Genomic DNA, 24,623 nt, shown 5'->3' with positions numbered 1-24,623 from the left:
ACACCGGACTTCTCCTACTATAAAGTCATAAAAATGTACCCTCTAGTCACATACAAAGCTGTGTTCACATTACCTCTCCCACTATATTATATTATCTATAGTTATGTCTTGTCCTCTAGTCACATCCAGAGCTGCGTTCACTGTTCTGTTACTCACATTATACTGACAGACGAACCCTTCATCCCTACAGGAGATACCATGTGATCATTCATGTTTCCCTACACCAGACTCCTTATCTATAGTTATGTCTTATCCTCTAATCACAACCAAAGCTGCGTTCACAGTTCTCTTACTTACAATGTACTGACATACAGACCCCTCATCCCTACAGAAGATACCATGTGATCATTTATGTTTTCTTCCACACCAGACGCCTTCTCATATAAAGAAGTCTATGTATTTCCATCTAGTCACATCCAAAGCTGCGTTCACAGTTCTCTTACTTCCAATAGACTGACATACAAACCCTTCATCCCTACAGGAGATACCATGTGATTATTCATGTTTCCCCTACACCAGACTCCTTCTTATCTATAGTTATGTCTTCTCCTCTAGTCACATCCAGAGCTGCGTTCACAGTTCTCTTACTTGTCATGTGCCTACTATACATAGGATACTATACTGTACATTTTGAATAATCATATGTCCCCTATACCAGACCTACCCCACTACAAGGTCATAAAAAAACGTACCCTCTAGTCACAACCAAAGCTGCGTTCACAGTTCTCTTCCTTACATTGTACTGACATACAATGGGGAGATTTATGGGACAGTGCTGTTGCAAGACTACAACTCACAGCATGCCCGGACAGCCTTCAGCTGTACGGGCATGCTGGGAGTTGTAGTTTTGCAACAGCTGGAGGCGCCCTGGTTAGGAAACACTGGACCTTTCCTTCAATAAAAAGTCATCAAAATTTACCCTTTAGTCACATCCAAAGCTGCGTTCACAGTTCTCTTACTTACAGTGTGCTGACATACAAACCCTTCATCCCTACAGGAGATACCATGTGATCATTCATGTTTCCCCTACACCAGACTCCTTCTTATCTATAGTTATGTCTTCTCCTCTAGTCACATCCAGAGCTGCGTTCACAGTTCTCTTAGTTGTCATGTGCCTACTATATATAGGATACTATACTGTACATTGTGACTGTTCACATGTCCCCTACACCGGACCTCTCTCGCTATAAAGCCATAAAAATGTACCCTCTAGTCACATACAAAGCTGTGTTCACATTAACTCTCCCGCTATATTATCTATAGTTATGTCTTCTCCTCTAGTCACATCCAAAGCTGCGTTCACAGTTCTCTTTGCCATCATGTGCCTACTATATATAGGATACTGTACATTGTAAACACTCATATGTCCGCTAGACCAGATCTCTCCTATAGGTGTATCTTCTCCTCTAGTCACATCCAAAGCTGCGTTCACAGTTCTCTTATTTACAATGTACTGACAGACAAACCCTTCATCCCTACAGGAGATACCATGTGATCATTCATGTTTCCCTGCACCAGACTCCTTCTTATCTATAGTTATGTCTTCTCTAGTCACATCCAGAGCTGCGTTCACAGTTCTCTTAGTTGCCATGTGCCTACTATATATCAAATACTAAACAGTACATTGTAAATATTCACATGACCTCTACACAGTCATAAAGTCATAAAATGTATCCTCTAGTCACATCCGAAGCTGTGTTCACAGTTCTCTTTGCCATCATGTGCCTACTATATATCAGATACTGTACATTGTGAACACCCATATGTCCCCTAGACCAGACCTATCCTATAGGTGTATCTTATCCTCTAGTCACATCCAAAGCTGCGTTCACAGTTCTCTTACTTACAATACACAGACATATTAACCCTTCATCCCTACAGGAGATACTATGTGATCAATTATCTTTCCCCATACACCAGACTCCTTCTTATATAAAGTTATGTCTTCTCCTCTAGTCACACCCAAAGCTGCGTTCACATTTACCTAATTTACAATGTACTGACATACAGACCCTTCATCCCTATAGGAGATAACATGTGATCATTCATGTTTCCTCCACACCAGACTCCTTCTCATATAAATAAGTCTATGTATTTCCCTCTAGTCACATCCAAAGCTGCGTTCACAGTTCTCTTACTTCCAATAGACTGACATACAAATCATTCATCCCTACAGGAGATACCATGTGATCATTCATGTTTCCCCTACACCAGACTCCTTCTTATCTATAGTTATGTCTTCTTCTCTAGTCACATCCAGAGCTGCGTTCACAGTTCTTTAGGTTGCCATGTTCCTACTATATATATACATATATAAATTTAGTACATGAGTGTTTTCCAACCAGGGTGCCTCCAGCTGTTGCAAAACTACAACTCCCAGCATGTCCGGGCATGCTTGGAGTTGTAGTTTTGCAACAGCTGGAGGCACACCGGATGGGAAACACTGAAACAGAGCGATTGTGTAGACTGGATACAATTGTAACAAACCCTCTGGGGATGTAAGCGAGAATGTTGCCGTTCATTAATAACAAGTAACTGGTTTGTTACATAAAATCTGCAGAGCATCGCACCATAATAGTCACTTCCATGGTAAATGGGACGAGGGGGTCTGAGGGTTTGTTACAATGTATTCCAGACTGATACATTGTATCCAAAGAGAGATTTATGTAACAGAACTGTTGCAAAACTACAACTCCCAGCATGCCCGGACAGCCGAAGGCTGTCCGGGCATGCTGGGAGTTGTAGTTTTGCAACAGTTCTGTTGTATAAATCTCTCTTTGGATACAATGTATCAAGCTGGTAGGGAAACACTTGTAACAAACCCTCAGCTGTGAGACTGGATTAGATCAGTCATTCACTGACAACAAGCAGCTCGTTTGTTACATATAATCTGCAGAGCATTGCAGCGTATATTCACATTTATGGTAAGTCATACATAGCAGGATAGGGGGTCTGCAGAGCATTGCATCATATGGTCACATACATTGGACGTCATGTATAGAGGGTAGGGGCACAGATGATTGCACCAGTGTACTCTGCAGAGCATTGCATCATGTCGTCACATACATTATAAGTCATGCAAAGTGTGTGTGAGGGGGGGGGGGTTGGGTTAGGGGTCCTCACTAAACGTAGGCAGATGATTGCATCGGTGCTATAGATGTACTCTGCAGCACATTGCACCATGCACTAAAATACAACCTAATATATGTTACAAAGCAGCAGGTAAGTATTGAGTCTTGTCTGCAGAGCATTGCAACTTACACTGCACTTGAAATTCACATATTACCCCTAATGCCAGGGGAAGGGGGGGGGGGGCAACTCCTGAGGATAGGTAAGAACCCCCAAATGTATACAGATGATTGCAACAGTGCCATAGATGTATTCTGCAGAACATTGCACCAATGCTTGTTACGAAGCAGCTGTTAGGTATATATATATATATATATATATATATATATATATATATATTGTTCTGCAGAGCATTGCGCTATGCATTAACTTCAAATTAAGCAGCACTGGGCATTCACCCCAATGTTCAGTACTATCCCCCCTGCAGAACATTGCACCAAATATTAAAGGAAAACCTTTTGTTGCTGTTGTTGCTACAGACAACCTGCTCTGCTTTTCCCTTTAATGCCCGTTCTTGTACCCTCTTCATGTCCGGTACAGGCAGATGATTGCACCCAGTGCTCTGCAGAACATTGCACCGTACATAAAAAAAGGCAACTTTGCAGCTATAGACAATCTGTACGGTGACCCCCTCCGCTGCCTTTACCATTGATGCCCCTTTATACCAGCCTATGCCCCCCGCTGACGGACAGGAGACTGTGCCCATTCTCTGCAGAACAATGCTATGATAATAGGGACCCCACCACTAGTTTACGCAGATGATTGCACTCATTGTTCCCATAGACACCCCCTCTGCAGAGCATTGCTCTGGGGCATCTGTATGGGCATTACCTGCAAGGACTGTGCCCTCTGTGCTGCCTGGTATCTTCACTGCTCCTTGTGGTACATTGCCATCAGATCTGAATCAGGACCCCCTGCGGATCAGCACCTCTGCGATTCAGGACCCCCTGCGGATCAGCACCTCTGCGATTCAGGACCCCCTGCGGATCAGCACCCCTGCGGATCAGCACCTCTGCGATTCAGGACCCCCTGCGGATCAGCACACCTGTGGATCAGAACACCTGCAGATCAGCACCCCTGTAGATCAACACCCCTGCAGATCAGCACCCCTGTGGATCAGCACCCCTGTGGATCAGCACCCCTGCATATCAGGACCGCTCTGGATCAGAACCGCTCTGGATCAGCACCCCTGTGCCTTCCCTGAGTTTTGCGGCACCTGCCTCCTGGTCCTGTCTCCAGCCTCTGGCTCTGTCCCCTCCCCTCGCTCAGTCACTGTCACTCCCCATCCATCCTGCACAGACGGGCAGCAGACATCCTGCCAGCACCTGTGCATCCTTTGTCTCACCGTAGAGGCGGGATAAGGCAACCTGTGTAGCCTCAGGTATTGGTGAACCACAAGTACCAGCAATGCCAGGGAGTCACAGGTTGTTGGGGGGGAGGCTGCAGAGCACATGCACTAAACCAATAACCCCCTCCGCTGTGCAATTAAACTTTTACTTATTTTTTCTGGCAAAAATCCACCTGGGTTCTCTGCAGAGCGTCGCACCGTTTGGCAGAGTGGCAGTGCCACCGCGGGGCATCGGATTGCAGAGAGGGACAATCTAAGGCGACATCTTCTCCCTGCACGGATCATGTCAGCTTGTAAGGTTGCAGATCTGGAGTATGGTAAGAGAGCCTAGAATTGGGCGACCCCCCTTGTAGCAGGTAGGGACATCCGCATTACCTGCTATTAGGGGGTCGCCCAGGCTGAAGCGGACACAGATCATACATGGCAGCCCCCACCCTCTGCAGCATGCGAGATTATAGAGATTAGGGGGAGGTGAAGATCTGCACAACATCTGCAAACACCATGACTTATCTCACATACAGATCACAACCTGACCCTGGGGGGGGGGGGCACCTACCAGAACAACCTGCAGATGCCAAAATCGCAATGTATGCCAGTGTTTCCCAACCAGGGCGCCTACAGCTGTTGCAAAACTAAAACTCCCAGCATGCCCAGACAGCCTTCGGCTGTCCGGGCATGCTGGGAGTTGTAGTTTTGCAACAGTTCTGTTACAGAAATCTCTCTTTGGATACAATGTATCAGTCTGGAATACATCGTAACAAACCCTCAGACCCCCTCATCCCATTTACCATGGAAGTGACTATTATGGTGCGATGCTCTGCAGATTTTATGTAACAAACCAGTTACTTGTTATTAATGAACAGCAACATTCTCGCTTACATCCCCAGAGGGTTTGTTACAATTGTATCCAGTCTACACAATCGCTCTGTTTCAGTGTTTCCCATCCGGTGTGCCTCCAGCTGTTGCAAAACTACAACTCCAAGCATGCCCGGACATGCTGGGAGTTGTAGTTTTGCAACAGCTAGAGGCACCCTGGTTGGAAAACACTGATGTACTAAATTTATATATGTATATATATAGTAGGAACATGGCAACCTAAAGAACTGTGAACGCAGCTTTGGATGTGACTAGAGGAGAAGACATAACTATAAATAGGAAGGAGTCTGATGTGGAGGAAACATGAATGGTCACATGGTATCTCCTATAGGGATGAAGGGTTTGTATGTCAGTATATTGTAAATGAGGTAAATGTGAACGCAGCTTTGGGTGTGACTAGAGGAGAAGACATAACTTTATATAAGAAGGAGTCTGGTGTATGGGGAAAGATAATTGATCACATGATATCTCCTGTAGGGATGAAGGGTTAATATGTCTGTGTATTGTAAGTAAGAGAACTGTGAACGCAGCTTTGGTTGTGACTAGAGGATGAGATACACCTATAGGATAGGTCTGGTCTAGGGGACATATGGGTGTTTACAATGTACAGTATCTGATATATAGTAGGCACATGATGACAAAGAGAACTGTGAACGCAGCTTAGGATGTGACTAGAGGATACATTTTATGACTTTATGACTGTGTAGAGGTCATGTGAATATTTACAATGTACTGTTTAGTATCTGATATATAGTAGGCACATGGCAACTAAGAGAACTGTGAACGCAGCTCTGGATGTGACTAGAGAAGACATAACTATAGATAAGAAGGAGTCTGGTGTAGGGGAAAAATGAATGATCACATGGTATCTCCTGTAGGGATGAAGGGTTTGTCTGTCAGTACATTGTAAATAAGAGAACTGTGAACGCAGCTTTGGATGTGACTAGAGGAGAAGATACACGTATAGGAGAGATCTGGTCTAGCGGACATATGAGTGTTTACAATGTACAGTATCCTATATATAGTAGGCACATGATGGCAAAGAGAACTGTGAACGCAGCTTTGGATGTGACTAGAGGAGAAGACATAACTATAGGAGAGATCTGGTCTAGGGGACATATGAGTGTTTACAATGTACAGTATCCTATATATAGTAGGCACATGATGGCAAAGAGAACTGTGAACGCAGCTCTGGATGTGACTAGAGGAGAAGACATAACTATAGATAATATAGCGGGAGAGTTAATGTGAACACAGCTTTGTATGTGACTAGAGGGTACATTTTTATGACTTTATAGTAGGAGAAGTCCGGTGTAGGGGACATGTGAACAGTCACAATGTACGGTATAGTATCCTACATATAGTAGGCACATGACAACTAAGAGAACTGTGAACGCAGCTCTGGATGTGACTAGAGGAGAAGACATAACTATAGATAAGAAGGAGTCTGGTGTAGGGGAAACATGAATGATCACATGGTATCTCCTGTAGGGATGAAGGATTTGTATGTCAGCACACTGTAAGTAAGAGAACTGTGAACGCAGCTTTGGATGTGACTAAAGGGTAAATTTTGATGACTTTTTATTGAAGGAAAGGTCCAGTGCTTCCTAACCAGGGCGCCTCCAGCTGTTGCAAAACTACAACTCCCAGCATGCCCGGACAGCTGAAGGCTGTCCGGGCATGCTGTGAGTTGTAGTCTTGCAACAGCACAGTCGCATAAATCTCCCCATTGTATGTCAGTACAATGTAAGGAAGAGAACTGTGAACGCAGCTTTGGTTGTGACTAGAGGGTACGTTTTTTTTATGACCTTGTAGTGGGGTATGTCTGGTATAGAGGACATATGATTATTCAAAATATACAGTATAGTATCCTATGTATAGTAGGCACATGACAAGTAAGAGAACTGTGAACGCAGCTCTGGATGTGACTAGAGGAGAAGACATAACTATAGATAAGAAGGAGTCTGGTGCAGGGGAAACATGAATGATCACATGGTATCTTCTGTAGGGATGAAGGGGTCGTCTGTCAGTACATTGTAAGAAAATTGTGAGTGCAGCTTTGGATGTGACTAGAGGAGAAGATATAACTATATGTGGAGAGGTTTGGTGTAGAGAAATGCACTATGAATTCACACTGACCTTATGGCAGCTTTGGATGTGACTAGTGGATATGTTGCTTATGGCAGCGTTTTTTTTTGTTTTTGTTTTTACCTGCATCTCTCCAGCTGTTGCAAAACTACAACTCCCATCATGCCCTGACAGCCTTCGGAGCTCCGATTGGTCCGGACGGCTCCTTCTCACTTCATATCTCTTACACTGACATCTAGTGGCCAATATGAAAACTGCACATCCATTATCAATACATATTTAGAGTATTACTCCCTAGGACGCTGACTATAGTAGTGAAGGGTCCTGTAACCATTAAAGGGGTACTCTGGTGGAAAACATTTTTTTTTTTTTTTTAAATCAACTGGTGCCAGAAAGTTAAACAGATAAAAAAATCTTTACCCTTCCAGTACCTATTAGCAGCTGTATGCTACAGAGGAAATTCTTTTCTTTTTGAATGTCTTTTTTGTCTTGTCCACAGTGCTCTCTGCTGACACCTCTGTCCGTATCAGGAGAAAATCCCCATAGCAAACCGATGCTGCTCTGCACAGTTCCTGACATGGACAGAGGTGTCAGCAGAGAGCACTGTGGACAAGACAAAAAAGACATTAAAAAAGAAAAGAATTTCCTCTGTAGCATACAGCTGCTAAAAAGTACTGGAAGGGTAAAGATTTTTCAATAGAAGTAATTTACAAATCTGTTTAACTTTCTGGCACCAGTTCATTTAATTATTTCCCCCCCCCCCCCCACCCACCCACCGGAGTACCCCTTTAAGGGTACGTTCACACGCATGCAGATTTGATGCTGCAGATTTCAATGTAAACTCAATGACTGAGCACAGCTTCTAATCGGCAGCATCAAATCTGCGCAGGATCCTGTATGTGTGAACGTACCCTAAACTGTCTGGGTATAAAGAGCGCCCCCCGGGGGGAACCTGAACCCCTGGGCTGGGTATTATTATTCGTAGTCCCTGGGGACTGTTCGGCGGTGTCATTGTGCGATGAAAGGCGAGGGACGGTGCGAGGCGGCTGTGTGACCGGGCGGATCGGGTGTCTGGTCCCAGGGCACGGATATTATATGAAAATCTTCTGTCACCTGACGCTCAGTCAATTACTCTAAGTGTCCTGTCATTGTGTTACGTGTGGGCACAATACGGGCGAGGGCGGGCGATGGGTGCCGGTGGTGCCAGCCAACATACATTCACTGCAGATGGGCGCCGGCAGTGTGAAGCTTGGTGGCTCCAATAGATATTCACTTATTATGTCTAATACTGTCTGCTGAGCTGATGTATCTAAGCCCATCCTGTGTGATACTGTCTGCTGAGCTGATGTATCTAAGCCCATCCTGTGTGATACTGTCTGCTGAGCTGATGTATCTAAGCCCATCCTGTGTGATACTGTCTGCTGAGCTGATGTATCTAAACCTATTCTGTGTGATACTGTCTGCTGAGCTGATGTATCTAAGCCCATCCTGTGTGATGCTGTCTGCAGAGCTGATGTATCTAAACCTCTTCTGTGTGATACTGTCTGCTGAGCTGATGTATCTAAGCCTATTCTGTTTGATACTGTCTGCTGAGCTGATGTATCTAAACCTATTCTGTGTGATACTGTCTGCTGAGCTGATGTATCTAAGCCCATCCTGTGTGATACTGTCTGCTGAGCTGATGTATCTAAACCTATTCTGTGTGATACTGTCTGCTGAGCTGATGTATCTAAGCCCATCCTGTGTGATACTGTCTGCTGAGCTGATGTATCTAAGCCCATCCAGTGTGATACTGTCTGCTGAGCTGATGTATCTAAACCTATTCTGTGTGATACTGTCTGCTGAGCTGATGTATCTAAGCCCATCCTGTGTGATGCTGTCTGCAGAGCTGATGTATCTAAACCTCTTCTGTGTGATACTGTCTGCTGAGCTGATGTATCTAAGCCTATTCTGTTTGATACTGTCTGCTGAGCTGATGTATCTAAGCCTATTCTGTGTGATACTGTCTGCTGAGCTGATGTATCTAAACCTATTCTGTGTGATACTGTCTGCTGAGCTGATGTATCTAAGCCCATCCTGTGTGATACTGTCTGCTGAGCTGATGTATCTAAGCCCATCCTGTGTGATACTGTCTGCAGAGCTGATGTATCTAAACCTCTTCTGTGTGATACTGTCTGCTGAGCTGATGTATCTAAGCCTATTCTGTGTGATACTGTCTTCTGAGCTGATGTATCTAAACCTATTCTGTGTGATACTGTCTGCTGAGCTGATGTATCTAAGCCCATCCTGTGTGATACTGTCTGCTGAGCTGATGTATCTAAGCCCATCCTGTGTGATACTGTCTGAAGAGCTGATGTATCTAAACCTATTCTATGTGATACTGTCTGCTGAGCTGATGTATCTAAACCTATTCTATGTGATACTGTCTGCCAAGATGATGTTTCTAAGCCCACCCTGTGTGATACTGTCTGCTGAGCTGATGTATCTAAGCCCACCCTGTGTGATACTGTCTGCTGAGCTGATGTATCTAAGACCACCCTGTGTGATACTGTCTGCTAAGATGATGTATCTAAATCTATCTTGGGTGATACTGTCTGTTGAGCTGCTGTATCTAAGCTTATCATGTGTGATGCAGACTGTTGTGTAGCCCCTATGTGTTCTGACATCTTTCGATCTGAGCTGCTGTATCTAAGGCTTTCATGTGTGATACTATCTGCTGAGCTGCTGTATCTAAATCTATCATGCACAATACTGTCTGCTAACATGATGTATCTAAGCCTATCCTTTGTGAAACTGTCCGCTAAGCCAGGTATCTAACCCTTCTGTGTGCTAATCTGATGCATCTAAATCCATTATGTTTGATACTATTTTTTAAGGCATGTGTCTAATCCCATCCTGTGTGATACTCTCTGTTGAGCTGCTGTATCTAAGCCTATCATGTGTGAAACTGTCTGCTAATGTCTTGTATCTGAACCTTTGGGTGATACTATCATGCATAGTACCATCTGCTGGGGTGTATCTAAACCTCAACTGTCTACTGTATTGAATGTACTGTGTGCTAATCTGATGTATCTAAATCCATTATGTTTGAAACTATCTTTGAAAGCATGTATCTAACCCCAGCGTGTGTGATACTGTCTGCTGAAGTGTTGTAGCTAAAACTTTGTGTGATACTATCTGCTGAGATGGTGTATCTAAGTCTATCATGCATAGCACAGTCTGCTTAGCTAATGTATCTAAAGCTCTTGAGTGTGATGCTGTCTACTGTATCTAACCCTTTTGTAAAATAATCTGATGTATCTAAATCCAATCTAAGCCTATCATGTGTGATACTGTCAGATGAATCTGTGATTGTATCTGTTGAGACTGTGTATCTAAGCCTATCATGTATTATACTGTCTGCTGAGACTGTGTATCTAAGCCTATCATGTGTGATACTCTCAGCTGAGTCTGTGATAGTGTCTGCTGAGACTGTGTATCTAAGCCTAACATGTGTGATACTCTCATCTGAGTGTCTGCTGAGACTGTGTATCTAAGCCTATCATGTGTGATACTGTCTGCTGAGTCTGTGACAGTGTCTGTTGAGACTGTGTATCTAAGCCTATCATGTATTATACTGTCTGCTGAGACTCTGTATCTAAGCCTATCATATGTGATACTCTCAGCTGAGTCTGTGATACTGTCTGCCTAAACTGTGTATCTAAGCCTATCATGTATTATACTGTCTGCTGAGACTGTGTATCTAAGCCTAACATGTGTGATACTCTCATCTGAGTCTGTGATAGTGTCTGCTGAGACTGTGTATCTAAGCCTAACATGTGTGATACTCTCATCTGAGTGTCTGCTGAGACTGTGTATCTAAGCCTATCATGTGTGATACTGTCTGCTGAGTCTGTGACAGTGTCTGTTGAGACTGTGTATCTAAGCCTATCATGTATTATACTGTCTGCTGAGACTCTGTATCTAAGCCTATCATATGTGATACTCTCAGCTGAGTCTGTGATACTGTCTGCCTAAACTGTGTATCTAAGCCTATCATGTATTATACTGTCTGCTGAGACTGTGTATCTAAGCCTAACATGTGTGATACTCTCATCTGAGTGTCTGCTGAGACTGTGTATCTAAGCCTATCATGTGTGATACTGTCTGCTGAGTCTGTGACAGTGTCTGTTGAGACTGTGTATCTAAGCCTATCATGTATTATACTGTCCGCTGAGACTCTGTATATAAGCCTATCATATGTGATACTCTCAGCTGAGTCTGTGATACTGTCTGCCTAAACTGTGTATCTAAGCCTATCATGTGTGATACTCTCAGCTGAGTCTGTGATAGTGTCTGCTGAGACTGTGTATCTAAGCCTATCATATGTGATACTGTCCTGATGTATCTAAGTCACCCATGTGTAACACTGTCTGCTGAGCTGCTGTATCTAAGCCTTTCATGTGGGTCTGTGATAGTGTCTGCTGAGACTGTGTATCTAAGCCTATTAAGTGTGATAATGTCTGCTGATTCTGTGACAATGTCTGTTTAGACTGTGTATCTAAGCCTATAATGTGTGATACTCTCAGCTGGGCCTGTGATAGTGTCTGCTGAGACTGTATCTAAGCCTATCATGTGTGATACTCTCAGCTGAGTCTGTGATAGTGTCTGCTGAGACTGTGTATCTAAGCCTATCATGTGTGATACAGTCCTGATGTATCTAAGTCACCCATGTGTAACATTGTCTGCTGAGCTGCTGTATCTAAGCCTTTCATTTGTGATACTGTGTCTACTGAGCTGATGTATCTAATTCTATGATGTATAGCACTGTCTGCTGAGACTGTATATCTAAGCCTATCATGTGTGATACTCTCAGCTGAGTCTGTGATAGTGTCTGCTGAGACTGTGTATCTAAGCCTATCATGTGTGATACTGTCTGCTGAGTCTGTGATAGTGTCTGCTGAAACTGTGTATCTAAGCCTATAATGTGTGATACTCTCAGCTGAGTCTGTGATAGTGTCTGCTGAGACTGTGTATCTAATCCTATCAAGTGTGAAACTCTCAGCTGAGTCTGTGATAGTGTCTGCTGAGACTGTGTATCTAAGCCTATCATGTGTGATACTGTCCTGATGTATCTAAGTCAACCATGTGTAACACTGTCTGCTGAGCTGCTGCTAAGTCTTTCATGTGTGATACTGTCTACTGAGCTGATGTATCTAATTCTATCATGTATAGCACTGTCTGCTGAGACTGTGTATCTAAGTCTATCAAGTGTGATACTGTCTGCTGAGTCTGTGATAGTGTCTGCTGAGACTGTGTATCTAAGCCTATCATGTGTGATACTCTCAGCTGAGTCTGTGATAGTGTTTGCTGAGACTGTGTATCTAAGCCTATCATGTGTGATACTGTCTGCAGAACAGTCGTCACCAAACCTGAGATAGTGTCTGCTGAGCTGCTGTATATCAGGCCAGACATTATGACAGTGTTCCCCCAACCAGGGTGCCTCCAGCTGTTGCAAAACTACAACTCCCAGTATGCCCGGACAGCCAACATGCTGGGAGTTGTAGTTTTACAACAGCTGGAGTCACCCTGGCTGGGGAAACACTGTATTATGGCTATGGAGGATGCGCCACCCAGCAGGACGGCACAGGAGGAGAAGCCAGCAGAATAGTGAGCGCAGCTCTGGATGTGACTAGAGTAGATAGAGAGACATCTGATAATCCGGCGCTGGATTACAGGACTATGACTGTATCTGTGGGGGAGGACGGGGGTGTATAAATAATGGATGCGTCCCCCCGTCTGCTATCTGATGTCAGCCGCTATCACTCCCCATAAGAAGTGCTGCCCCCTAATCTGATGGGCGCCAGGCCCAGGGTGAAACAAAGGGGAAACTATTCTCTACAGTCACATACAATGCAATCGCTGTGGTGTATCTAAGCATGGACAGTGAGATACGTCAGCTGAGACTGTGACTGTGATAGTGTCTCCTGAGATGGTGTATCTAAGCCTGGCACGTGCAATACTGTCTGCTGAGACTTTGTATCTAACCCTGGCATGTGTGATACATCTGCTGAGACTGTGTATCTAACCCTGGCATGTGAGATACATCAGCTGAGACTGTGACTGTGATAGTGTCTTCTGAGATGGTGTATCTAAGCCTGTAATATGCGATACTGTCTGCTCAGACTGTGTATCTAACCCTGGCATGTGTGAGACTGTCAGCTGAGACTGTGTATCTAACCCTGGCATGTGTGAGACTGTCAGCTGAGACTGTGACAGTGTCTCCTAAGACAGTGTATCTAAGCCTGTCATGTGTAATATTGCCTGCTGAGGCTGTGTATCTAAACCTGTCATGTGTGATACTGTCTGCTGAGAATGTGTATCTAACCCTGGCATGTGTAATACATCTGCTGAGACTGTGACAGTGTCTCCTGAGACTGTGTATCTAAACCTGTCATGTGTGATACTGTCTGCTGAGACTGTATCTAAGCCTGGCTTGTGCAATACTGTCTGCTGAGATTGTGACAGTGTCTCCTCAGATGATGTATCTAAGCCTTTCATGTGCAATACTGTCTGCTAAGAATGTGTATCTAGTACAGGGGGGGGCCTTCTGGGGGGGGGATGACCTTCTTGGGGGGGACCTTCTGGGGCGGGGGGGGGGGGGAGACCTCCTAGGACAGAGGGGAAGACCTTCTAGGACATGGGGGGGACGACCTTCTAGGACGGGAGGGGGGGGATGACCTTCTAGGACAGGGGGGGGGACCTTCTAGGACAGGGGGGGGGACGACCTTCTCGGACAGGGGGGGACGACCTTCTAGGACATGGGGGGACGACCTTCTAGGATGGGGGGGACGACCTTCTAGGACAGGGGGGACGACGACTTTCTAGGACAGGAGGGGGAACGACCTTCTAGGACAGGGGGGGGGACAACGACCTTCTAGGACAGGGGGGGGGGACGACCTTCTAGGACGGGGGGGGGAGACCTCCTAGGACAGAGGGGAAGACCTTCTAGGACATGGGGGGACGACCTTCTAGGACGGGAGGGGGGGGATGACCTTCTAGGACAGGGGGGGGGACCTTCTAGGACAGGGGGGGGGACGACCTTCTCGGACAGGGGGGGACGACCTTCTAGGACATGGGGGGACGACCTTCTAGGATGGGGACGACGACCTTCTAGGACAGGGGGGACGACGACTTTCTAGGACAGGAGGGGGAACGACCTTCTAGGACAGGGGGGGACAACGACCTTCTAGGACAGGGGGGGGGACAACGACCTTCTAGGACAGGGGGGGGGACGACCTTCTAGGACGGGGGGGGAGACCTCCTAGGACAGAGGGGAAGACCTTCTAGGACATGGGGGGACGACCTTCTAGGACGGGAAGGGGGGGGATGACCTTCTAGGACAGGGGGGGGACACGACCTTCTAGGATGGGGACGACGACCTTCTAGGATGGGGGGGGGGGACGACCTTCTAGGACAGAAGGATGAACAACCTTCTAGGACAGGGGGGGGGACGACGACCTTCTAGGACAGGGGGGGGAACGACCTTCTAGGACAGGGGGGGGACGATCTTCTAGGACAGGAGGGGGAACGACCTTCTAGGACAGGGGGGACGACCTTCTGGGGAGGGGGGGGACGACCTTCTAGGACATGGGGGGGGAGACCTTCAAGTTTGGGCGTGTGTCGACCTTCTAGGACGGGGGAGGGGCGACCTTCTAGGACGGGGGGGATGACCTTCTGGGGACGACCTTCTAGGACGGGGGTGACCTTCTAGGACAGGAGGGGGAACGACCTTCTAGGACATGGGGGGACGACCTTCTAGGACGGGAGGGGGGGGATGACCTTCTAGGACAGGGGGGGGACACGACCTTCTAGGATGGGGGGGACGACCTTCTAGGATGGGGGGGGGGACGACCTTCTAGGACAGAAGGATGAACAACCTTCTAGGACAGGGGGGGGGGACGACCTTCTAGGACAGGGGGGGGACGATCTTCTAGGACAGGAGGGGGAACGACCTTCTAGGACAGGGGGGACGACCTTCTGGGGAGGGGGGGGGTCGACCTTCTAGGACAAGGGGGGGGAGACCTTCAAGTTTGGGCGGGTGTCGACCTTCTAGGACGGGGGAGGGGCGACCTTCTAGGACGGGGGGGGGGATGACCTTCTGGGGACGACCTTCTAGGACGGGGGTGACCTTCTAGGACAGGAGGGGGAACGACCTTCTAGGATAGGGGGGAGGACCTTCTGGGGGGGGGACCTTCTAGGACATGGGGGGGGGGCGACCTTCTAGGACATGGGGGGACCTTCTAGGAGGGGGGGAGGACGACCTTCTAGGACATGGGGGGGGGGCGACCTTCTAGGACGGGGAGGGGGGGACCTGATGACCCAGAGAGATAAGAACTGCTCAGATTTCCTCAGATACCAGCGCGGCGGCCGCCATGACCTTCTGGTATTCTAATATTGCTCAGAACAATGGATGAATTTATGGGACAGATCGATGATCCATGATGGTAAATAATAGGAGGTCATTGTAATACATGGAGGAGGAGGTCTCCTCTGTCATCTGGGGCTGGAGTTCCCCTTTATAGGACATTACTTTGTTGGTATCTTTGCAGTAGTGATGTTATTTTATTCAACCTTGTATTCTCTCTGTAGTGACGTCATATCACGATTATTACTGTGTTATGTATGTATTCTCTCTGTAGTGACGTCATATTACGATTATTACTGTGTTATATATGTATTCTCTCTGTAGTGACGTCATATCACGATTATTACAGTGTTATATATATGTATTCTCTCTGTAGTGACGTCATATCACGATTATTACTGTGTTATATATGTATTCTCTCTGTAGTGACGTCATATCACGATTATTACTGTGTTATGTATGTATTCTCTCTGTAGTGACGTCATATCACGATTATTACTGTGTTATATATGTATTCTCTCTGTAGTGACGTAATATCACGATTATTGCGGTGTTATATATGTATTCTCTCTGTAGTGATGTCATATCACGATTATTACTGTGTTATATATGTATTCTCTCTGTAGTGACGTCATATCACGATTATTACTGTGTTATATATGTATTCTCTCTGTAGTGACGTCATATCACGATTATTACTGTGTTATATATGTATTCTCTCTGTAGTGACGTCATATCACGATTATTGCTGTGTTATATATATGTATTTTCTCTGTAGTGACGTCATATCATGATTATTGCTGTGTTATATATGTATTCTCTCTGTAGTGACGTCATATCACGATTATTACTGTTATATATATGTATTCTCTCTGTAGTGACGTCATATCACGATTATTGCTGTGTTATATATGTATTCTCTCTGTAGTGATGTCATATCACGATTATTACTGTGTTATATATGTATTCTCTCTGTAGTGACGTCATATCATGATTATTACTGTGTTATATATGTATTCTCTCTGTAGTGACGTCATATCACGATTATTACTGTTATATATATGTATTCTCTCTGTAGTGACGTCATATCACGATTATTGCGGTGTTATATATGTATTCTCTCTGTAGTGACGTCATATCACGCTTATTACTGTGTTATATATGTATTCTCTCTGTAGTGACGTCATATCACGATTATTACTGTGTTATATATGTATTCTCTCTGTAGTGACGTCATATCACGATTATTACTGTGTTATATATGTATTCTCTCTGTAGTGATGTCATATCACGATTATTGCTGTGTTATATATGTATTCTCTCTGTAGTGACGTCATATCACGATTATTACTGTGTTATATATGTATTCTCTCTGTAGTGACGTCATATCAAGATTATTGCTGTGTTAAATATGTATTCTCTCTGTAGTGACGTCATATCACGATTATTACTGTTATATATATGTATTCTCTCTGTAGTGACGTCATATCACGATTATTGCTGTGTTATATATGTATTCTCTCTGTAGTGACGTCATATCACGATTATTGCTGTGTTATATATGTATTCCGGTGCTGTAGTGACGTCATATCACGCTTATTACTGTGTTATATATGTATTCTCTCTGTAGTGACGTCATATCATGATTATTACTGTGTTATATATGTATTCTCTCTGTAGTGACGTCATATCACGATTATTACTGTTATATATATGTATTCTCTCTGTAGTGACATTATATCACGATTATTACTGTGTTATATATGTATTCTCTCTGTAGTGATGTCATATCACGATTATTGCTGTGTTATATATGTATTCTCTCTGTAGTGACGTCATATCACGATTATTACTATGTTATATATGTATTCTCTCTGTAGTGACGTCATATCAAGATTATTGCTGTGTTAAATATGTATTCTCTCTGTAGTGATGTCATATCACGATTATTACTGTGTTATATATATGTATTCTCTCTGTAGTGATGTCATATCACGATTATTACTGTGTTATATATGTATTCTCTCTGTAGTGCCGTCATATCACGATTATTGCTGTGTTATATATGTATTCCGGTGCTGTAGTGACGTCATATCACGATTATTGCTGTGTTATATATGTATTCCGGTGCTGTAGTGACGTCATATCAAGATTATTACTGTGTTATATATGTATTCTCTCTGTAGTGACGTCATATCGCGATTATTGCTGTGTTATATATGTATTATCTCTGTAGTGACATCATATCACGATTATTGCTGTGTTATAGATGTATTCTCTCTGTAGTGACGTCATATCACGATTATTACTGTGTTATATATATGTATTCTCTCTGTAGTGATGTCATATCACGATTATTGCTGTGTTATATATGTATTCCGGTGCTGTAGTGACGTCATATCACGATTATTACTGTGTTATATATGTATTCCGGTGCTGTAGTGACGTCATATCACGATTATTACTGTTATATATATGTATTCTCTCTGTAGTGACGTCATATCACGATTATTGCGGTGTTATATATGTATTCTCTCTGTAGTGACGTCATATCACGATTATTACTGTGTTATATATGTATTCTCTCTGTAGTGACGTCATATCACGATTATTACTGTGTTATGTATGTATTCTCTCTGTAGTGACGTCATATTACGATTATTACTGTGTTATATATGTATTCTCTCTGTAGTGACGTCATATCACGATTATTACTGTGTTATATATGTATTCTCTCTGTAGTGACGTAATATCACGATTATTGCGGTGTTATATATGTATTCTCTCTGTAGTGATGTCATATCACGATTATTACTGTGTTATATATGTATTCTCTCTGTAGTGACGTCATATCACGATTATTACTGTGTTATATATGTATTCTCTCTGTAGTGACGTCATATCACGATTATTACTGTGTTATATATGTATTCTCTCTGTAGTGACGTCATATCACGATTATTGCTGTGTTATATATATGTATTTTCTCTGTAGTGACGTCATATCATGATTATTGCTGTGTTATATATGTATTCTCTCTGTAGTGACGTCATATCACGATTATTACTGTTATATATATGTATTCTCTCTGTAGTGACGTCATATCACGATTATTGCTGTGTTATATATGTATTCTCTCTGTAGTGATGTCATATCACGATTATTACTGTGTTATATATGTATTCTCTCTGTAGTGACGTCATATCATGATTATTACTGTGTTATATATGTATTCTCTCTGTAGTGACGTCATATCACGATTATTACTGTTATATATATGTATTCTCTCTGTAGTGACGTCATATCACGATTATTGCGGTGTTATATATGTATTCTCTCTGTAGTGACGTCATATCACGCTTATTACTGTGTTATATATGTATTCTCTCTGTAGTGACGTCATATCACGATTATTACTGTGTTATATATGTATTCTCTCTGTAGTGACGTCATATCACGATTATTACTGTGTTATATATGTATTCTCTCTGTAGTGATGTCATATCACGATTATTGCTGTGTTATATATGTATTCTCTCTGTAGTGACGTCATATCACGATTATTACTGTGTTATATATGTATTCTCTCTGTAGTGACGTCATATCAAGATTATTGCTGTGTTAAATATGTATTCTCTCTGTAGAGACGTCATATCACGATTATTACTGTTATATATATGTATTCTCTCTGTAGTGACGTCATATCACGATTATTGCTGTGTTATATATGTATTCTCTCTGTAGTGACGTCATATCACGATTATTGCTGTGTTATATATGTATTCCGGTGCTGTAGTGACGTCATATCACGCTTATTACTGTGTTATATATGTATTCTCTCTGTAGTGACGTCATATCATGATTATTACTGTGTTATATATGTATTCTCTCTGTAGTGACGTCATATCACGATTATTACTGTTATATATATGTATTCTCTCTGTAGTGACATTATATCACGATTATTACTGTGTTATATATGTATTCTCTCTGTAGTGATGTCATATCACGATTATTGCTGTGTTATATATGTATTCTCTCTGTAGTGACGTCATATCACGATTATTACTATGTTATATATGTATTCTCTCTGTAGTGACGTCATATCAAGATTATTGCTGTGTTAAATATGTATTCTCTCTGTAGTGATGTCATATCACGATTATTACTGTGTTATATATATGTATTCTCTCTGTAGTGATGTCATATCACGATTATTACTGTGTTATATATGTATTCTCTCTGTAGTGCCGTCATATCACGATTATTGCTGTGTTATATATGTATTCCGGTGCTGTAGTGACGTCATATCACGATTATTGCTGTGTTATATATGTATTCCGGTGCTGTAGTGACGTCATATCAAGATTATTACTGTGTTATATATGTATTCTCTCTGTAGTGACGTCATATCGCGATTATTGCTGTGTTATATATGTATTATCTCTGTAGTGACATCATATCACGATTATTGCTGTGTTATAGATGTATTCTCTCTGTAGTGACGTCATATCACGATTATTACTGTGTTATATATATGTATTCTCTCTGTAGTGATGTCATATCACGATTATTGCTGTGTTATATATGTATTCCGGTGCTGTAGTGACGTCATATCACGATTATTACTGTGTTATATATGTATTCCGGTGCTGTAGTGACGTCATATCACGATTATTACTGTTATATATATGTATTCTCTCTGTAGTGACGTCATATCACGATTATTGCGGTGTTATATATGTATTCTCTCTGTAGTGACGTCATATCACGATTATTACTGTGTTATATATGTATTCTCTCTGTAGTGACGTCATATCACGATTATTGCTGTGTTATATATGTATTCTCTCTGTAGTGACGTCATATCACGATTATTATTGTGTTATTTATGTATTCTCTCTGTAGTGACGTCATATCACGATTATTGCTAAGTTATATATGTATTCCGGTGCTGTAGTGACGTCATATCACGATTATTACTGTGTTATATATGTATTCGCTCTGTAGTGATGTCATATCACGATTATTGCGGTGTTATATATGTATTCCGGTGCTGTAGTGACGTCATATCACAATTATTGTGGTGTTATATATGTATTCTCTCAGTAGTGACGTCATATCACGATTATTACTGTGTTATATATGTATTCTCTCTGTAGTGACGTAATATCACGATTATTGCGGTGTTATATATGTATTCTCTCTGTAGTGACGTCATATCACGATTATTGCTGTGTTATATATGTATTCTCTCTGTAGTGACGTCATATCATGATTATTACTGTGTTATATATGTATTCTCTCTGTAGTGACGTCATATCACGATTATTGCTGTGTTATATATGTATTCTCTCTGTAGTGACATTATATCACGATTATTACTGTGTTATATATGTATTCTCTCTGTAGTGACGTCATATCACGATTATTACTGTGTTATATATGTATTCTCTCTGTAGTGACGTCATATCACGATTATTACTGTGTTATATATATGTATTCTCTCTGTAGTGACGTCATATCACGATTATTGCTGTGTTATATATGTGTATTCTCTCTGTAGTGATGTCATATCACGATTATTATTGTATTATATATGTATTCTCTCTGTAGTGACGTCATATCACGATTATTGCTGTGTTATATATGTATTCTCTCTGTAGTGACGTCATATCACGATTATTGCGGTGTTATATATGTATTCTCTCTGTAGTGACGTCATATCACGATTATTACTGTGTTATATATGTATTCTCTCTGTAGTGACGTCATATCACGATTATTACTGTGTTATATATATATGTATTCTCTCTGTAGTGACGTCATATCACGATTATTGCTGTGTTATATATGTATTCTCTCTGTAGTGAAGTCATATCACGATTATTACTGTTATATATATATGTATTCTCTCTGTAGTGACGTCATATCACGATTATTGCTGTGTTATATATGTATTCTCTCTGTAGTGACGTCATATCACGATTATTACTGTGTTATATATGTATTCTCTCTGTAGTGACGTCATATCACGATTATTGCTGTGTTATATATGTATTCCAGTGCTGTAGTGACGTCATATCACGATTATTACTGTGTTATATATATTCTCTCTGTAGTGACGTCATATCAATCACGATTATTACAGTGTTATATATTTATTCTCTCTGTAGTGACGTCATATCACGATTATTACTGTGTTATATATGTATTCTCTCTGTAGTGACGTCATATCACGATTATTGCTGTGTTAAATATGTATTCTCTCTGTAGTGACGTCATATCACGATTATTACTGTGTTATATATATGTATTCTCTCTGTAGTGATGTCATATCACGATTATTACTGTGTTATATATGTATTCTCTCTGTAGTGACGGCATATCGCGATTATTGCTGTGTTATATATGTATTCCGGTGCTGTAGTGACGTCATATCACGATTATTGCTGTGTTATATATGTATTCTCTCTGTAGTGACGTCATATCACGATTATTGCTGTGTTATATATGTATTCTCTCTGTAGTGACGTCATATCACGATTATTACTGTGTTATATATATGTATTCTCTCTGTAGTGATGTCATATCACGATCATTGCTGTGTTATATATGTATTCCGGTGCTGTAGTGACGTCATATCACGATTATTACTGTGTTATATATGTATTCTCTCTGTAGTGACGTCATATCACGATTATTGCTGTGTTATATATGTATTCTCTCTGTAGTGACGTCATATCACAATTACTACTGTGTTATATATGTATTCTCTCTTTGTAGTGACGTCATATCACGATTATTACTGTGGTATATATGTATTCAGGTGCTGTAGTGACGTCATATCACGATTATTGCGGTGTTATATATGTATTCCGGTGCTGTAGTGACGTCATATCACGATTATTGCTGTGTTATATATGTATTCCGGTGCTGTAGTGACGTCATATCACGATTATTACTGTGTTATATATGTATTCTCTCTGTAGTGACGTCATATCACGATTATTGCTGTGTTATATATGTATTCCGGTGCTGTAGTGACGTCATATCACGATTATTACTGTGTTATATATGTATTCTCTCTGTAGTGACGTCATATCACGATTTTTGCTGTGTTAAATATGTATTCTCTCTGTAGTGACGTCATATCACAATTATTACTGTGTTATATATATGTATTCTCTCTGTAGTGATGTCATATCACGATTATTGCTGTGTTATATATGTATTCTCTCTGTAGTGACGTCATATCACAATTATTGCTGTGTTATATATGTATTCTCTCTGTAGTGACGTCATATCACGATTATTACTGTGTTATATATATATGTATTCTCTCTGTAGTGATGTCATATCACGATTATTGCTGTGTTATATATGTATTCCGGTGCTGTAGTGACGTCATATCACGATTATTACTGTGTTATATATGTATTCTCTCTGTAATGACGTCATATCACGATTATTACTGTGTTATATATGTATTCTCTCTGTAGTGACGTCATATCACTATTATTGCTGTGTTATATATGTATTCTCTCTGTAGTGACGTCATATCACGATTATTACTGTGTTATATATGTATTCTCTCTGTAGTGACGTCATATCACGATTATTGCTGTGTTATATATGTATTCTCTCTGTAGTGACGTCATATCACGATTATTACTGTTATATATATGTATTCTCTCTGTAGTGACGTCATATCACGATTATTGCGGTGTTATATATGTATTCTCTCTGTAGTGACGTCATATCACGCTTATTACTGTGTTATATATGTATTCTCTCTGTAGTGACGTCATATCACGATTATTACTGTGTTATATATGTATTCTCTCTGTAGTGACGTCATATCACGATTATTACTGTGTTATATATGTATTCTCTCTGTAGTGATGTCATATCACGATTATTGCTGTGTTATATATGTATTCTCTCTGTAGTGACGTCATATCACGATTATTACTGTGTTATATATGTATTCTCTCTGTAGTGACGTCATATCAAGATTATTGCTGTTAAATATGTATTCTCTCTGTAGTGACGTCATATCACGATTATTACTGTTATATATATGTATTCTCTCTGTAGTGACGTCATATCACGATTATTGCTGTGTTATATATGTATTCTCTCTGTAGTGACGTCATATCACGATTATTGCTGTGTTATATATGTATTCCGGTGCTGTAGTGACGTCATATCACGCTTATTACTGTGTTATATATGTATTCTCTCTGTAGTTATCATGATTATTACTGTGTTATATAGTGTATTCTCTCTGTAGTGACGTCATATCACGATTATTACTGTTATATATATGTATTCTCTCTGTAGTGACATTATATCACGATTATTACTGTGTTATATAATGTATTCTCTCTGTAGTGATGTCATATCACGATTATTGCGTGTGTTATATATGTATTCTCTCTGTAGTGACGTCATATCACGATTATTAACTATGTTATATATGTATTCTCTCTGTAGTGACGTCATATCAAGATTATTGCTGTGTTAAATATGTATTCTCTCTGTAGTGATGTCATATCACGATTATTACTGTGTTATATATATGTATTCTCTCTGTAGTGATGTCATATCACGATTATTACTGTGTTATATATGTATTCTCTCTGTAGTGCCGTCATATCACGATTATTGCTGTGTTATATATGTATTCCGGTGCTGTAGTGACGTCATATCACGATTATTGCTGTGTTTATATATGTATTCCGGTGCTGTAGTGACGTCATATCAAGATTA

General features: G+C 41.6%; 1 protein-coding gene across 4 annotated transcripts in view; it reads right to left on the bottom strand.

Annotated features, from left to right (window-relative positions):
* LOC130267712 (potassium voltage-gated channel subfamily KQT member 1-like) overlaps positions 1 to 24,623 on the bottom strand; it is a 139,343-nt gene that overhangs the window by 93,874 nt on the left and 20,846 nt on the right. For 3 of the 4 annotated variants that reach the window (XM_056517831.1, XM_056517834.1, XM_056517833.1), the window contains exon 2: positions 3,961 to 4,125. The exons of the other annotated variant lie outside the window; for it this stretch is intronic. The gene's annotated coding sequence lies outside the window, so the exon portion shown is untranslated. The remainder of the gene's footprint in view (positions 1 to 3,960; positions 4,126 to 24,623) is intronic. 4 annotated transcript variants of the gene reach the window in all.

This window comes from Hyla sarda, chromosome 4, assembly GCF_029499605.1.
Source record: "Hyla sarda isolate aHylSar1 chromosome 4, aHylSar1.hap1, whole genome shotgun sequence".
Lineage (NCBI taxonomy): Eukaryota > Metazoa > Chordata > Amphibia > Anura > Hylidae > Hyla > Hyla sarda.
The sequence above is the reverse complement of the archived record's forward strand: the minus strand, read 5'-3'. Positions and strand labels throughout refer to the sequence as shown.